Consider the following 12,619-nt stretch of genomic DNA (forward strand, 5'->3'; position numbering starts at 1 on the left):
TCGTAAAAGGGTATTGAAATCAACCTCAGGATTTTAGCATATACCCTGGTCTATTTGACTCACTTTGGTGTCATGTTAAATTTGTCCAGAGGTGTTAGTATTGGTATTTGTGTCACTGGCTCAGAGTAATGACTAAAGCATTACTCAAACCAACAGGAAGTTTGGGTGAAATACGACTTAAAAGCTGTTTCTCTTGTTTAACCTGCAACTGGACTGAATTTATATGAGATAAGTGCTTTGTTTTAAACTTTTTGTTGAGGTGCGACCCCAAAGTGCCTCAATTGAGGGACCTTATAATTCAATATGGTGGCCGACAAGGGCCAAACGAGCTGCAATGGCTGAAACAATGTGGCATAATGATAAACGTTCATCATACTTGTCGTTAATCTATCTTTTTTTTTTTTTTTTTTTGAAAAAGAAAAATTGTTGGGTGGATCTGAAAAGTTGCTAAATATAGTGGCAAAGTTGCTAAGTTGACACCTTTCTCTGTCCGTCTCTTTGTTGTGAGTTGTACCACAGAGCGCCACCTACAGGCCTGGAGCACTTCAGTTTGATGTTAATGCAGTTGTTTGGCTTCCTGTAGCGCATGTTTTGGTAGTTGCGTTTGCTTTTTAATGTGCAGCATTCCTGAATATGCTGTGCGTTTATCATAATGCTCATTGCAGTGTGTTTAGTCCTTGTTGGCCACCGTAGTTTAATAGAAAAATCCTACAAACAAAAGAAACTGTTTATTTTGCATCACTGTTCTATCCTAGAGAAATTCAACCTGCTTAGCGAGTAAAACTGCATTTATTACCAAAATGTCTGTCTGGTTTATCAGATCCCACACAGCTGAGCTTCTACTCCTTTGTGTAGCTTCATCATCTTTAAAACTTCCACAAACAACCACAAGAGGTGGATATATCACAGCATCAATTAATCCACAATGTACTTTGTTTAAAACAAACAAATATGAAATCCAGGTGACCTGGGGTGTGGATATAACTGATGTCTCTGTGTAATCTAACCCGTGTCTCTCTAATGCAGGAAGGAAAGCAGAGTTTTTGCAGCCTGGAAGCTTTCCTCTCTGCAGCAGGGTGGCTCCAGGGTTAAGGTCCAGTGTAATTGATGATAACACTGAAGTTTGTTTTCCCTGCAGCGAGGCTCAGCAGGAAAATCAGACATGTTGGTGAGGAAATGAAACAAACACATTTGGTGGATCACATAATGAAACGCCAACAGGTGATCTGTAGAGATTCCTCTGAGTGGCCTGTAGATGGAGACTCCAACTCCTTAGTTAAAACGATTTAATTATAATTTAAAAATAAAAAGCTTAATCATCTTTCATAACGTTTATTTCAGATCTGAAAAAGCTCAGATGGGAACGAAAGAGCAGATTTTCTTCTTTTTCTTTTCATTGTAGTGGAGAGTGGACTACTGAGACACCATCATCAGCTCAGAGGTTATTAATATGAGAGGCAAAAAGAAAAAGGAATTTCTGTGAATCACCCTCCATAAAACTACAGTTTCATTAATCAGATAAATGTTGTAAAGCTGTAAATCAAGGGTTTCACTCACAGTTAGAGGCCAGCAGAGCCTCACTGAGCTTTGGCTTTTAAATCAGGGTTATTATACTCTCGCTTTTTTCATTAGTTTTATTATTATTTTGTTTTCAATTTCAGTTTAATTTGTTTTTTTTTAAAGCAGGTTTGTGAGGTCAGTGTAGTTTTCTTTTGTTTTAGTCTTTTTTGTAATACGCTAGCTACTTTCCCTGGAGGAGGGGGGCTGGGTGCTCTCCTTTGCCTAGACAGGCTAAGCCAGGTTAGAATAGAATAGAATAGAATAGAATAGAATAGAATAGAATAGAATAGAATAGAATAGAATAGAATAGAGTCAAATGTACTTGATTTATCCCTGACGGGAACACTTCTCAAAAACTGCATAAATCTCAAAGACCAGTTAAAATCTCACACAGTGCCGCCATTATTATTTGTTGTTGCTAGGCACTGCCCATGTGGCTGCCTGTCGACAGCTCTCTTTTCTTTGTCCGTCTTGTAATTTTTTCATCTCTTTTTCATCATCTCTGTATTTGGAGTGGATCATTACTTTGTATGGTTCATTTGTTGGTCATAGACACCAAACTGGTTTTGTCTTCAGTGATATTTTTACAATTTTTTCTCCTGTGTTTGTCTGGAGATCCTACATGTAACCATTGCTGCATTGTTTACATGTGGAAACAACTGTTAGCAGCCTGTAGTATGTAAATGCTAACTGGTGCAATGCCCGATGTTTCCCCACAAGGTGAGGAGAAGGAGGTGAGGACGACGTGCTGGTTCTCATGTGTGAGCTAAGAAGTGATGACATTGACCTGTCCTTCCATCCATCGTTATTGGGAACGTAAGATCTATCACCAATACGATGGAGGAGCTAGCCGTGCTAACTTAGCAACAGAGGGAATACCAGAAGGCAGAGTAGCATCATGCTATTCGCAGACATGGCTAACCAACGCCACATCCAGGAGACAGAGACTGAACAGACTGCCGAAGAAGCTCAGTCCTGGACCCTGTGGAGGTGGAGTCTATACACTTTCTTACTTTTGTTTTCTTGACTGCTGCTGTGACTCCTAAATTTACCACCGGGGCAAGACAAAGTATATTCTATTCTATTCTATTCTATTCTATTCTATTCTATTCTATTCGCTTCCACCGGCTATCATCAACACGCAAAGTTGCTTGCACACCGTTCACACTGTAATTGGCTGATGTAACCACGTCTACTCTCCGCTCAGAAACATCCCAAAACAACCAAAACACCAACATACAGGCAGAGGAGGGGGTCAAAGCATACACAGACACTGACCCACACAGCAGAGCTAGAAAAATTTGCCAGATCCTCTCTGCCGACGCCAAACAGCTTGTTGCTTCATTTTCCACATCATTTGTCTGAAAGGAGAATATCCACCACATTTTTTTTTAACACAGACTGAGAACTCCTCTTGTCTTTGCTCATAGATGTGGCCCGGCTGTGGAGAGCAGCCAATTTGTCCACAAGTGTGAGTCAGATGTGACTGCAGACCCCGAGAGAGTGATGACGGCAGAGTGAGAGGGGGAAAGAAGAAGGAGAAGAAGAAACACAATGACCATGGAGGATGTGTGGTTAACAAGCATTATCATCCATCAGACGACGACAGGATGATGATCAGTGAAGAAGTGCGATTAAAAACTGATGAAACCACCTCCATCATGTTTCCGTCAGCGGCTGATACGAACATACATGTGGTAGAGGTCATAGAGGATGGTGATCATAGAGAAGATGTTTGTGTTTACTGAAGATTCCACTGAACAGATGGAGGTGACCCATATCCAGTCTGTTAGCTCCATGTTTCTCTTTGATGAACAGGTTTTCAGGAGATGTTCTTCAGCTCTGCGTCTGTTGGTGATCACAGCGTGTTTTTATCAACAGGAGGAGAGATGAACAGGTAACAAAATTCAAGCTTTGATGTTGATTTGTTGGTTTCATGAGTTACAGCAGGCTCATGAAGTGGGGTATGTTTGTTCCAAGGTGGATGGAGAGGCATGTTAGAGCCTGGTTTGTAGCATTGACCTGAAATGTAAAAAGAAAAATGTAACAGGTTGTTACATTTTGGGCAAAAAGTTATTATGTTTTGGGCTTAGCATTGTTACATCTTGGGGCGTTTTTTTACATTTTGGGTTTTATTACATTATCTAAATTACATTTAGGTCCATGTAACGTCATACAATCTGCAGAGTCCCTTTCTACTTTTAAGAGACGTCTGAAATCTCCACTGTCCAGGGAACACTTAGACCTGGGGTCTGCAACCTGCGACTCCTTTGCAGTGGCCTCCTGTAGCTTAAAAAAATATTGTTGAAATACAGAATTCTGATTTTTCTTATAAATGATCATCAACACTGACACTAAATGAAATCATGATTTAACATTTTGTTGAACCAAATATGCATCCCATCTTGCAAAAGAGCCTCTACTTCACCTCCTACAACATCAGCAGCCCACCAACCTTCCATGCACCTGTGACTAACCTCAAGTTTTACAACCCTGGTAAGAAAACTACATCTACAAAAAGACTATCTGGAAGAAAATACAGATTTAACTCGGTTCGGATGGATTCATATATCTGCCAACATGACTGCTCAATATACATGTTTACTAAAAAAAAATACAAAAAATGATGAGTTGAGCAACATTTTAAACATATGCAAGTAATTTCAAGTATTCTTTTTGCAGTTTTACAATTTTATAAATTCAGATAACTTCTTGTTTCAGTAATATACCATATACACTGCAAAAACTGAAATCTTATCAAGTGTTTTTGTCTTATTTTCAGTAGAAAATTACTTTTTAGACTCAATATGAGCCAAATTCACATGACCAATCCAGAAAAATGTCTTGTTTAAAGTGATTTAAGGACAAAAATGAGGTCTGAATTGCTTGTAACCAGTAAAAAAATCTGCCAATGGAACAAGAGAAAAGTTACTTGTATTAAGACATTATTCTAGTCTCAAGGAAATTTTAAAGCAATTTTTTCTTGTTCCATTGGCAGATTTTTTTACTGGTTGCAAACGATTCAAACCTCATTTTTGTACTCTGATAACTTGAAACAAGACATTTTTCTGGATTAATAAGTTCAAAGTGGCTCATATCGAGTATAAGAAGACGATTTTTACTTAAAAAAAAGACAGAAACACTTGATAAGATTTCATTTTTTTTGCGGTGTATATTTACCTCCGACTCGTTATGTTTTTGGAAGAGTTTGTCTGTTTGCTCTTTTGTCTGTGAACAACGTGACTCAAAAAGTAACAAACAGAGCTTGATGAGATTTTCAGGAAATTTTCGAAATGAGATGATAAAGAAGTGATTAAATTTTGGAGGTGATCTGGATCACTGTCTAAATCCAGGACTTTTCTAAAGGATTATTTATTATTGTGAGATAGGGCCTTTTTTTTTACCATATGTGTACAACTCCACCATAAATGGTCGGATTGCTTTGCAAAACAGTACAAGACAAGGTCACCATCATTTCTGAAAGATGTTAAAGTATGATCCAGATCCTGGAAATATTCTGGATACTTAGATCCTGAATATGGAATATGTACTGGGTCATCATAATTTACAACACTGACAGGTAACAAATTATCGCACAAACCTGCAACTAACACTAAGTTGTAGCAGACAGTCTGCTGATAGGAAGTATAACATTAAAGTAGGACTAAAGTGTTGGTGACAATCACAATATGCCTGGTGGAGGTCTGTGCTCTCTGAGTGCTTTTCAGAGTGTTATACACCATATAGTCTTTATTGTGAAGGTAAAGTAGAGTTTGTGGCTCCAGAATGACTTTAAGCCAGGTGGGATAAAGCAAAATGGCTCCTTTGATAGTAAAGGTTACAGACCCCTGATGCTGACCCTTCTCCTTTTTGACCTCAAGGGAAAAATGAGTCAGAAGGTCTCAAACCCAGCTCTTAGTGTGTATTCAGCACTGATCGTTGAATGTTGTTGAAGGTTGAATGATATTGCTGATGTTGATTTTTAATTGTAGCTACCTGTGGCTACAATTTCAGATGGGTGGGAAAAAAAGAAGCACTTCTAGCACTAGATGGCAGCACCTGAGGACAATCAAACTTGAAGCACTTTCTCACACTAGCTAAAGTTTTTTCCCTTCTCTCTAAATTCTTGCTTGTGTTGTACGACGCTTTGGACAAAAGCGTCTGCTGAATCAAACTGGAGAATTGGGTCATTGTTTGATTCCGGTCTCTATCGAAGTTTTTGCTTCACTCAGACTGCAGCGCTATACCCTGATCACAGGAGCTGAAAAACTGATCTCTGCTCTGGGTGGTACTCCAGGGGTCAGAGCAGAAGCCAGGTCCTCAAAGCCTCTGTGACAGAAACACCGCCTGTGTCAGAGGTTATCTGTGCAGCATCAGTGCAGGGCAACAACAATTTATCATACGGCTACGGCTTACATAACTGCAGGGCACCTTTGGAACAGAGAATAGTATTTTAACATCTTGTATTGAGTATTTGGACAGTTTATGGAGGACAGCACCTCTAGAGTGTTTCTAAGGTTTATCACTGAGAGGCTGGAATGGTGGAGAGAGTGGACAAAACACCAGCAGGCCAGTGTCAAGGAGGACAGTCGAAACATTGGATGTACAATCCAAGCAAGTGGTCAAATCCAATTTTCAAGTTATTGTTCAGACTATAACCTTTTAGTTTTAAGAATTCAATTTAGACTTTCAAGTCAGATTTTTTTTAATTTTCTTTGGAAAACAAACAAACAAACAAACAAACAAACAAACAAACAAACAAACAAAACCATTTGTTCAGAGAAGACAGGACAGAGGATACAGCAGGGAACAGGTCAAGAGTGTAGAGTGACTTGTGTGAAAGCACCCACTGGGAATCCCGGCCAGCAGGAGGCCTAACCTCATAGGGGCACAAGACCTATACCAGTCCCCAGAACTGAGTTCTTTTAACAGAATTCTGACTTGAATCTCCAGTCAGACTTTTAGGTGCTGGTTTATCAGTTTTAAGTCAAGTTCCAGGGAAAAAAGTCAGAGCAAGAAGATACAAGTCAAAATTCTAAGATTAAAAATTCTGATATCAGGGTCTGGGTTGCGACCCATGAGGTTCGTCCTTGAGCAGGTGGCCTGGGTTCAAACCTGCTGCCTGTTTCCTGCTTTGTTCACTGCCTTTCCCTCTCCAGTAAAAGGCAAAAAACCTTTAAAAAATTGTGGTATTTAAGTGAAGGCTCAAGATTTAAAAAAGAAATATTTATGTTAAATTCAAAATTATGAGATTAAAGTTGAAACAACAAGATTTGATCAAAATACTTAGATTAAAGTCAGATTTCTGAGGGAAGAAAAGTTAGAATTCTGGGATTATATCATTCATTTTCATTTGTTTGTTTATTTGAACAGGTTGAAGACATAACAAAACAAAACGAAAACAGAACAGAGGTAAATAAAATGGGATTTAGGTCAACATTCTGAGGAAGAAAGTCAGAATAACAAGATTCAAGTCAAAATTCTGAGGAAAAGTAACTCCCAAAATTTTACAAATTAAGTTAAAATTCTGGGGGAAAGTTTGAATTGTCGTTAAAGTTATTGAAAAATTGATAACAAGAGGGTGGAGGTGGCCCAGCGGTCTTGGTTGAGCACCATGAGGTGAGCCCTTGAGCAGGTGGCAGGGTTTCCATTCCAACCTGTGGCATAACTCCTGCATGTTATTCCTCGTTCTTGCCCCCTTTCCTACTCCTACTCCTACTCCATCAACTGTCCTCTCTTGTCTCATTAAATATGTAGAAAAAAAAAAGCCCAAAAGTGACTTAAGGGTCATTTAAAAAATGAAATAAGATCTCAAATGTTGTTGTTGTTGAGACTCTGCCAAAAGACTCATGTATAGACCGTGTGCTGTATACTGGTGTTAGGCATCTGTGCCATATTCATCTCTCTCAGATTTCTAATCTGTGTGAGTTGGATTTCTCAAAAGGAGTCAATAATCTTTAAAAATCAAGTCTGTGGTCCAGGTTTTTCTTGAAAAATGATCCCTAAAACTTCTAACTCAGTAAACTTTCTGGAACACATCCAACAGATGAACAGTTTCCCTCACGCTGCTCTGAAAGTGAAGACTGAGGACGGTTTAAAAAGAGTCAATACCAGGCTCTAACTACAGACCCTGATTGATTGTTTTTAACTTTCTGTAGATAGAGAAGCTTCACGTTGAGTTTTCTCCTCTGCTGTGATTCTCCTATCAGAGGAAAGGAGACAAAGGTCAGAAACAGTTAAAAGTTAAATCACACCTGAAACCAAAGAACGCCGTGACTCTGAGTCTGCTCTGCTCTGCCTTCATTTGTAACCCGACACATTACTCCAACATTTCCATCTCTGGCCAGAGCTGCTGAGAGTTTTCCCACAAAAGGAGCGACTGCATTATTTTTTTATGATCATGGTCCTGCTCTGTGGAGCAGCTTTATGCCTTCACTTTTTCCAAACATCATTTTTCTTTTAAGAGAAACTTTGACCTGACACTAACCATGTGATTCCTCTTTCTTATTCTTATATTTTGCTGCTTCAGGTGTTTGTGTGTGAAGCCACGTATCACAGAGCATCACTGGTTCAGGTAGATTTACATATCTGAGGCTGCTTCTTCTCCCTGCTCCCTCAGAGTTTTCTCCATTAATGGACTGAAACAAATTGACAGCAACAAAAGATCACCCTCCCAACAACATTGACACCTTGTGGTCAGTTCCATCTAACACGACCCCTAAATCTCATCAGCAGCAGATCAGATCAAAACACTTGGAGAGAAACGCGATGCAGAACAAATGGTGTTAACCTCAAAGTGGAGAACTGCTCTTATTTAGGCTTCATTTATTCAGATACGCCTGCTGGGATGAGCAATTACCGCACAGGTCGTCTGCTGAATCCATAATCACTGCAGCTAGCGTGTGACTTCCACGGATGTCAGATCCTCACACATCCAAGGAAGTGTACCACATGATTAATGAAAATTGACTCATTTCCAGCAGATTGGGAGAACAGGGATGTGATAACAAGCAAACGTTCAGGGACTGTCAATTCTCAATCATGATATTTGTTCTTATTGGAATGCAGAATAGGGAAGAAGTGCAGATGTTATCGCTCTAATCTGCTCATCTTGTTTGTGTTGAGCTAAGTGGATCTCAATGGAATCAAGTTGTCCCCTAATCTGCAGCATCTTCTAACAAGACCCACTTGTAGCCGCAGCTATAATTATAAACAGCCTATTTAAATAAGCAGTGTAAACCTAATTATTTAGCATGCAAAAAAAAGTGTCCAAACATGTCACTAGGTGGTGTGATAAATGCGGCCTGCATGTAATTGAGAAGATAAAAGCTCTGGGCTCTATTCGACGACGCCCATGAATGCCGAGGAGTTTCTCCCCCCATTGCAAACAGCATTCTTATGATAATGGAATAATGCTGCTGCTTTGGTTAATTGTGTAAAGGCGATAGTGGTGGGCACCTTTTGTTGAGAGCGAAAAGAAAGAGCTGGAGGGATTATAACTCTCATAGAAGTTCTCAAACTTCTATAAGGGAGCACTTTGCACTGAGTAGATGGTGGTTTTTTGGATATCATCACCCTATTAAAATAATGGTCTAAGTCATTTTTTGACAAAAATGAGTTTGTGGCTTAAATCATCTCTTGCTGATGCTGGCTATCTCTGGTAAAATAGCTTAAATTTTCATCTAAAAGGGTCATGCTCTTTATGCCCAATAGGTCAAAGGCCTATGCTAAGAGGTCGATTTAGGCCATTTTATTTCTAGCCTAAGTCAAAATTTTGGATTATTTAGAATAAAATGTGTGACTTGGGAAAATTAACAAGCTTTCATGATGGCGGCTGCTTCCAGAAGAAACAGAAACTTAAGTGCAGGAGAAGTTCTAAATATGATTCTTGAATCAGTTTCAACTGGTGAGTGATTAGGTTCACTATCATAAAGAGGAGGGTATAATGTGGAGTTATTTAGCCTGAATTTCCTAAGTTATAGTTTATCTACAAATTCAGCTACTTCTAGCTAGCTAGCTATTTCTGGCTAGACGACTTATTTCTTGAACCAAACAAAAATTAGCACAAGGCAATAGTCCCCCTCAAAGTTTTAAATTAAAGAAATGTTTTTGCTTTTTGGTAGGAGATGTTTCAGTCTGACTGACCTGACATTTGTTCAGTTTAGGTTGAAGTTTTTTACGTTTTGAGACGAGATGGAATTAAAGGACAGTTAATGGTCAGGTTTCAAAAAAATTGTCAAAACTGGATGTTGGAAATGGGTTTAGTAATGAATAAAAAAAACAGCAAAGAAGAGCTGGAGAAGTGAGGAAAGGGACTGCCTCCTGACCAGTTTGATTTACCTGACGTTTGTTTAATCCAGGGGTCACCGACCTTTTTGAGACCGAGGGCTTCCTTCCAGAAAATGAGTGGCATGAAGGGCTACTTATCTGATAAAAACTTTCTGGACAATATTGCACAGATGACTTTTTAATAGCATTGATCATAGTAGTAAGTGGTGATACTATGTGAAGAGACTGCTCCCAGGTCAGTGTTAATTATTTCACAATTATATTGAATGATTTACAGAAGAATGATGGTAGTAAGGAGTTCCATTGAAACCAGAGCTTTTTTTTTGGGACATGCCTCGCAGACACCTTGAGTGGTTCTTGCAGGCACCCAGGTGCCCGCAGGCACCATGTTGGTGACCCCTGGTTTAATCTAACCCAGGGTCATTTCAGTTTTGAGTTTGCTCTATGCAATGAAAGGGCAGTTTAAGCCAGGTTTAAAGTAGACATGCAGTGATTGATCGGTGCTGATTTCCCTAATTTTGGGGGATCGTGATCGGCCCATTCTTACATATGAAACTGATCTTATATACCTCCAGGAAGGTCTGACGGCCAACCATTGTTGCTTTTTGCTGTGAGACCTAAAACTCAGGACACATTATTAGTTTTTTAAGTGAAAACATAAAGATTTTATTCTTTCACAGGTGTTGTTTTATGATTTTCAATAAAATAAGATTGGAACATTGAAGGTATATGATGTCAGTTATAAAAAAATCAAAAGTTAAAATCACTATCTGCAGGTCAGGCTTTTTACAGATCGGCAATCGGCCAGAAAATTGTGATCGGTGCAACAGTCATCCACTGTGAAGGCCCTTTTGATTGGAATGATTAATAGATATCACATGCTCTGTATTTGATAAAGTTTATTGTGTTTTCCCAAAAACTTGAAAAAATGACTTATGACGATATGTATTTAGTTTAAGTTTGGTGTATCTTTACTCACACGTGCATCAAATGCTGCAGTGGAGTGACAGTTTGCTTTTAAAGTGTCCAAACAACCATTTCAGCTGAGTTTGAGTCACAGTTTTCTCCCCTCTTCCTGTTTCCTCTGACTTCTTACTGCAGGGTTCCAATTACAGTTTAATGAGGGTATCGACTGTGTTTACATTTTGTATCATTAAGCTGCTTAGCTGATCCAATTTTCTCATTAAAACATGTCACCAGGTTGAGTTCAACTGGTTTGCTCATTGGCTGGTTTGACGGCATCTTAACACACATCCTGTTAATGATCTTGTAAACAGCTGATGACGCCTTGTTGTCCTGATTTACCACCATGGACTCCACAAACAGGAAAACACACATGAGGAATATCATTCACAGGTGATTCAGAGACATGGTGGAAATCAAAAGTTTTTTCCTGGAGAGAGCTACTCTTTCTGTTTGTGATCGGTTGCTTAAAGTTTCATATCATGCAACGGTATGTCAACAGACCTACTTGATCCATAAACAAAATACTATGACCCTAAAATCCAACTTTACTATCAATATTCTGTGCTTTTTTCTTGTGCAGTTACTTTTCCGGTGTTAGTTTTAAAATTATTTATGGAATACCACTTCAAACACTTTGAAAATTTTATGTATAAAAACATTTAAAACAACTTCCCTTAACCAGTGTTTTACAAGATAAGAAAAAAAAAATTCAAATTGAGACAATTGAGTAAATTACCAGTAATAAGAATAAAACACTGTAACATAGAGATAAAATAGTTGCTTAATGTCAAGATGTTGAGCTCAGCTGGAAATTGAAGTCAACATTTTTTTTTTTTTTTTTACACAAAATAGACAGTCTCATATTTATACACACATGCAACCACACACACAAAAACACTGCCCTTCATCACCCTCAAATTTGAAAACATCAAAATATTAGAAGTTCCTGCTCTTCTTTGTCTTGTTGTAACAGTTTGTGTTACTGGTTTTGCAAATGTTCAGTCCCTCACTGGACATGTTCTGTCTTGCATCACTCAGTAAAAATAAATAAATAAAAAAAGAAAAAAAAGAAAAAAAAATAATAAAAAAAATCACTGGTCTTAACAAAAAGATGATGATCTCAGCTGGAATTTTAAGTGAACATAAATTAATTAGTTAAGCTACAGACAAATCACAAGCCCAAAACAAATACATCAAGTACCTTTGAAACAATAAAAACTAAGTACACTACCCTTAAACAATGATACATCAGTAGAAAATAACTTTACAGCACATAGCTTTGACAAAAGATTGACAAAACTTAACTACAAAAAAAAACAAAACACAAAAAACAGCTGATATTTTGATAAAAACACGCAATAAAAACAGTAATTTCACATGAAAATGGAGCTCATATAACATCACATGTTTAAGCGTGATGAGTCCATTTTAGTCACGATGTCATCCTTGATTTAAATTCAGCAAAGCTGCAGCTCACTATGATTTTACTCTGCAATGAGTTGCAATAACTCACAACAAGCAGTTGTTGCTGTTAGACAGCAGTCTATGCATAAAGACTGTAAAAACTGCTCAATTTTACCCAGCTTTAATATTTTTTCCAACAAAGTTTAATGAAATTATTGCAGATTACTCTGTCTGCATGGCTGCTTGCACACCAGTTTGACAAACAAGTTAAAAATTTAATAATCAGTCAACTAAAATTTTTAGTAGAATGACTTTATATTAAAGTAGATAAATCTTAAATTCGTAAGTTACCATTGCCAGCCCGTTTTGGTTCAGTCTACTCAAAAATACATGTAAATAT

Source organism: Halichoeres trimaculatus, unplaced genomic scaffold (assembly GCF_033239565.1).
Source record: "Halichoeres trimaculatus isolate MK-OKI-2021-1 unplaced genomic scaffold, fHalTri1.1 fHalTri1_scaffold_21, whole genome shotgun sequence".
In the NCBI taxonomy this organism is placed as follows: Eukaryota; Metazoa; Chordata; class Actinopteri; order Labriformes; family Labridae; genus Halichoeres; species Halichoeres trimaculatus.